This window comes from Teleopsis dalmanni, chromosome 2, assembly GCF_002237135.1.
Source record: "Teleopsis dalmanni isolate 2A chromosome 2, ASM223713v2, whole genome shotgun sequence".
In the NCBI taxonomy this organism is placed as follows: domain Eukaryota; kingdom Metazoa; phylum Arthropoda; class Insecta; order Diptera; family Diopsidae; genus Teleopsis; species Teleopsis dalmanni.
The window spans coordinates 241,876,970-241,882,882 of NC_051847.1; the positions used below are offsets into that span (position 1 = coordinate 241,876,970).

At 29.0% G+C, this 5,913-nt stretch overlaps 1 long non-coding RNA gene across 1 annotated transcript; it reads right to left on the minus strand.

Moving 5' to 3' along the window:
- Positions 1-2,278: 2,278 nt before the first annotated feature.
- Positions 2,279-3,975, minus strand: LOC119684162. Its single transcript, XR_005252716.1, has 3 exons — positions 2,940-3,975; positions 2,647-2,839; positions 2,279-2,561 (listed from the first exon to the last, which is right to left on the minus strand). It is a non-coding gene; the product is annotated as an uncharacterized LOC119684162 (long non-coding RNA).
- Between the last annotated feature and the right edge of the window lie 1,938 nt (positions 3,976-5,913).

Below are 5,913 nucleotides of genomic sequence, written 5' to 3' on the forward strand. Positions count from 1 at the left end.
TTATTTTTCTTTCGTATCTTTGATGTCGAATATTAATTAGTTCAATGATAAAAGAACTACTCACTTTTGCTGACATTGTTATTATATACGACCAGTTTGAAATACTACTGTTGCATCATTGTTTATATGCATAAATTTTTTGTTTCTACAGATAAATACAGCAATCTATATTTTAATATTTAATTAATCATCTACGATAAAAATACATCCCGTGAATAAAACACGGTTGACTAACAACCAAAGAGAACATTCTTCATTGTGGAGCACATCTATCATTGCGCAGGTACCTTCTATACCAGAGTTGCCACAACTATTGTTAATAAATCATAAATAGCACAATTGTAACTTACCATGTCAACATATGTGACATACATTGTTATGTCTTTAAAATATATCTGACAGCATTTACTTTATAAATCTGAAGCCGATTGTTATTCTTCCCACTTCTGTAATATATACATTTTTATATATATAAGATATAATATACATTTCGTGTATAAATAAACAAATATATTAATATTTTAAAAACTACTTATAAATATTTATTAAATAAATATTTAATTTTTGCTAAATCTAAAACATACAGAATACATATGTATATGTAATTATAAGTTAGTATACAAAATAAATAGAAGCCGTTAACACCCTTTAATGTTAAAGCTGAATAGTTTAAATTGAATAATATATGGTCAATGCAACAGTTTTAAAAGACTTGAAGAGAGTGGTAAGAGGTATTGCAAAAATTTTTCTCTTAAAAATAATATGGTATACAAGAACAGAAGTCGAATTCAATATATAATTTTAAAATATGAATATTTATTTAGCGAAAATATTCTAAATTTGAATATTGTAAAATTTAAATTTTACAGATATTTATATGTATAGATATGTTTGTATATTATCCATATATCAAAATATATTATGAAAACTTTTACTTAAAGTGGTAATTGCCAAAATTCCATATAGTTAAAGCTCTCAACAAAGATTTTTAAAAAAGCTTTATAAGTTTTGTACTTCTTGTAATTTTAATGCTTACAACCGCGCACAACAATCAGAACAACGGTAACACTATATATTTGTTTGAATGTGGTTTGCCATACCAGTGATGCAGCTGCTATTGGTATTGCTGCTGTTTGCTGCTTGGTTACGATTCGCTAATAATTAAATCAGAATTTTGTAAATGTTTAAAGTTTATGGTGAAGATGATTATGTGTATGTATTGCATTCTATAAACGAGTATTTTAAAGAACAAATAATAATAATTTAACAAGTAAAAATACTTCATGATAATAGTGACTAAATATTCAGAAAATGTTTCTGAAGTTTTTAATAATATAGAAAGTAGAAAGGCAGAATAAGTAATTTTATTACTTCATACTGAAATTCTTATAGCAACAGTGATATATTGTCATTAAAAAACATGTAAATTTAAAATGGTAAGTTTCACGCCTTTTTAATTAAAACAATTATCAAGTTAGAATTTATTAAGTACAATAAATTGAATCTTTTTATTTTTACATTTTGGAATTAAAAATGTGATTGCACATCTTACCTGCAATACTACGTTACTAAGCCAGCTTATTATACGTTATATGTTATATTATTTCTTCAACAAATAGTTTAATTTAGTTTCCTTCTATATATGAAGTTTTAACTGGAATAATTTTATTTACCATATCAGACACAATATTATAATCATTATTATTACCAATCATCATTATAGTGGTTAATCATTCGCAAAAGGAAGGTCGAAAAAATCAGCATTGCAAGAAATAGTATAATCATCATCATGGTCTTTCTTTTGTACCACTCTTTTCCATAGCTTTGGCTTTTTTCTTGCATCTAAGTTTTCAGGGATTTTGGTTTATACATTCTCTTGCAAAGTGGTGTCGGAAAGCTTTCAAAAGCTTTTAATTTATAAGTTTTATATGGAAACTCTTACGAAGTGAAAGCATTCATAACAGTTTTCTTTAAAGGAAGAATATGTATGTATATTTCAGAAGCAAAAATCATATTTTTCGTCGTATAATTAATATTTTAACTATGTGCATTAAAATATTCCTTTTGAAGATAAATGAAGGGAAAAGAATTTTAGTCGTTCGCAATGTACCAACTCGTACGGAGTTGAGCTCAAAGTTGTAAAAATAATTCAATATAGAAGAAGTCATTAAAAGTACTATTTTGCTTGCAAAATACACTACTAAAAGTTATATTGGACGAAAAATTTTACATTATTTATATGATTTAACGTTTATTAAATTCATCATGTTATCGGCTTAGTAGTGACGATTTAGTATGAAATAGATACATGTGTCGATAATATTCAACAATTTGTTTGTTAAACTCCATTAAAATCAGTGACTAACTTGTGAGCGCTTTTTGTGCTGGATCATTCCAACTGTCAGGTTTTCACAAATTTGCAGCCCAGAAGAATAATCACCTCTTTCACCCCATGATGATGGATCGTATTTTAAAAAAATCGGAACAAATTTCCAACCAAAGCAAAAATTGCATGTGAAATTGCCCCAGGAATTCGAAACTGTTTGAAATTTGGATCATCTCTGCCAATAAAAAGGGGAAAAAGCTATAATAATTCTTTATGATCTAATCCATCTAATCCAAAACTTCGATGTCACTCATGCTTACCACGTTTTTCAAGGTTTCATCTTAAGCTCCACTTTTAAAGTTCTTAGTATCGTCATCTCTCCATTTCCGAGCAAAACGTTCAAAAATTTAAATTTCTGGAGCCGATGAGCTACCAGCATTCTATTCAAAAACAGCTTTTAAAAATATTTCTCTGATATGATGCTTGAGCAAAAACGCGGCACTATTGTGAATACTAGTATTAGAATTAATTGTATTAAAACAAATGAATCCAACTAAGATGTCTAATTTCCAAGTAATTAAAAATTGATGAATTGCATATACAATTTACTTACCAGTGCTATTATCTAGTTTCGGAATACCAAATATTTTTTCGGTATTTTCTCCTTTAACAACAAGAGCAAGTCGTTCAACCTTTCTTTTACCCTTCATTTCTGGTAGAAGTTTTCCATACCAATGAAATAAAAAAGTTAGAGGGATCTGCAATCGGATACACTAATGCAACTTAAAAACTGCAAACTTTAACTAATATACATCGAAATTCTTTAAAATATCATGCGTTTTTCTTCATCGGTTTTCTTTTCTCATCAGGTGAACAGTTGTACGTTTGAGAACAATATCTTTTAAACGGCCTAATGCAGCTACTGTTGCCCTTATGAATCGCATCTCTTGTAGAAATTTAATAGTTACCCAAGCAAGGAATCATTAATCATCATATCATCAATGAAATCTGTTTTTACTCCTAAATGACTATCTGGTTTTCTCATTGAAATGTTTTCTTCCATTGTTGCTTGTGGGGACGATAAATATTCTACAATATCTTCATCATTATACCTGTGCACAATACTGAGTCTAAAATCTCTCGCTACTACTCGAAAAATATATTTTCATGCATGATTGTTAAAAACAAATAAATACATATTAATCATTTATTCCTATATGTTATTTCCTTAAACAAATACTTTCCATATATTTCGGTTTACGTTTACCAACTTTCACCAATAGTTCTAGCTTGCGCATTTTCTCTTTCTGATAATTTTTTATTAATACCTGCCGTCTTTCCTGGTCGGCCTTTCTGTATTTGTTGAATCATGAAATCTTTATCGTTTAGGATTTTCATTGCTTCAAGAGCAATAGGTGCTGCGATATCATATATAAAGTTTTTTTATTTTTTCACAGAACTCTTTTTCTTTAAATCGGCATTTTTCGTACGTAAATTTACTACTTTTTTGTTATAATCGCCGTTCATCGTACAGTTTTTGTAATTTTTTTTTGGAATTAGATTCAGCTAGAAAAAGAATACGAACCTTTTTCCAAAATGGTTGTAAGGAACCAATCACACTTCTAAAACTTTCTTTCAATGTATTAAATTGAACACGAAATTTATAGAAAAGAAGTTGAAGTACTTGCTTCATTGAGATTTCACTTTTACATTTTCCAATTTAAAGCACATTGTCATCATCGAATCTAAGCCGCTTTGGAGATGATGTTGATTGCAAAAATGAAACAGAATCCATTTATCAAAGAATTATCAATTCAGTTTAATTTTCGCGACGCAGAATAAATATTTTATCGTTCAATCTCTTTCTCACTGTCAATTTGACAGTCAATAAACAGTTATAATAACAATGTTGCAACTCAGGCTTCGTTTTACGAAATTCATACCATAGTTGCAATTTTTACTTCCTGTCAAAAATTTTGTAGGAAACTTAAGCAAACGTAAGTGAATTCAATATCATATCGTAAAAACATATAAGTAATGTGAATTAGTCAAAATTTTTTCTTCAAGTAAGACTATTAGTAATGTATTATTCAAGCAAAATAGCACTTTTAATGATTATTTCCCTATTATGGGTTAACCATTATTAAGTATGTATATCATGTATATTTTAAATATTCCACAGTTGACACACAGAGTTATCATCAACATGTGACCTGTAATTATTCACACATGATTGTCTTTTGCTATGAGTACCCTGAAGATCCTCCTTTAAATAGTCCATGCGTATATTTTGTGAAGATTTAGTTTTATCCTTCCATTCGTTATATTTGAATGATTGTTGCATATATTATTTGTTCACCGCAGACAATGACGTGTAGTTCCAAAGAAAGATGTACAGTAATCCATTTTAATACAGCTTAATAGAAAAATGGGTTTAAAGCGATTAGGAGACCACTCTCTCAGTAATATCATTTTAACCATGTTAGAAATAAAAAAATTTTTGTAAATATAAAAACAAAAATTGCACTTTACCAATTCTTTAGCGATTCTCTTAAATTTTCATTACCTAAATAAAACTTTAGCTGTTGCCTTAGTAAAATTTAGTTCATCAGGATATTATAATATTTGATTTAATTTAAATATTTATTTCATTTACAATGTTTTCATACTAACATCAATAGTATTAAAGTTATTAATATAAGTATTAGGGCTATGTTATGCAGAGTGTCTCAGGCACGGCATGAGTACAATTGTTGTTGTTTTTAATGCAAATTTTAAATTTGAAAATGAGAGAAAAAACAATAGAGCCGTTCAAACTCCGGCATGAGAGCCGGCGTATTTGTGCCTCGACACTAAGGCAGCACAGCCTTTTTTTATAAATCGCTAATAATATAATTATTACACTTTCCGATTTTAAAGAAATGCGTAAGTACTGTTAACAATTATTATAAGATAATATAATAATAAATTAACATTATTACAGCCTCCATGATTTTTTTTGACTGTTATTTTTGGTAGCAAATTGAAAGTGATCATATTTAAATTTCCTTTTAAATTTAGGCACAATCAAGAACCAAGAAGTAGTAAAAATACAAAATTGGCAATACTGATGTGACACTCTGCATAACATGCATTTTCGACATAGCCCGAAAGAGCGAATTATGCCGTGCCCGAGACACTCTATATAACATGGCCCTTACAATGTGAATGCACAATGTTAACTTAATTGATTTAAAACACTTTTACATCGCGACTTTAGTGAGGGAGGTCGACTTTAAGCTTGTGGAGGTGTGTTCAATGAAACGCTTGCGTTTTTGTTTTAAAACTCAAAAGTTTTTTTTATCATATTTACTAAGTTACAATAAAATTAATAAATTAATATGTTCGCTTGTCGCCTTTTCTCTACATACTTTTTCTCTTCTAATAGCAATGTTCGTATTATTCACTTGGACGTTCGTTCATGTACAGGGATGTTATATGACCGCCACATCACTCCCCCTTACGGTTGAGTGTGAAATGTACCTCTCGACCATACTAGGATACATAGTCTTTCATCAACTGTTTGGTCTTGCCATTATCCATGTGTC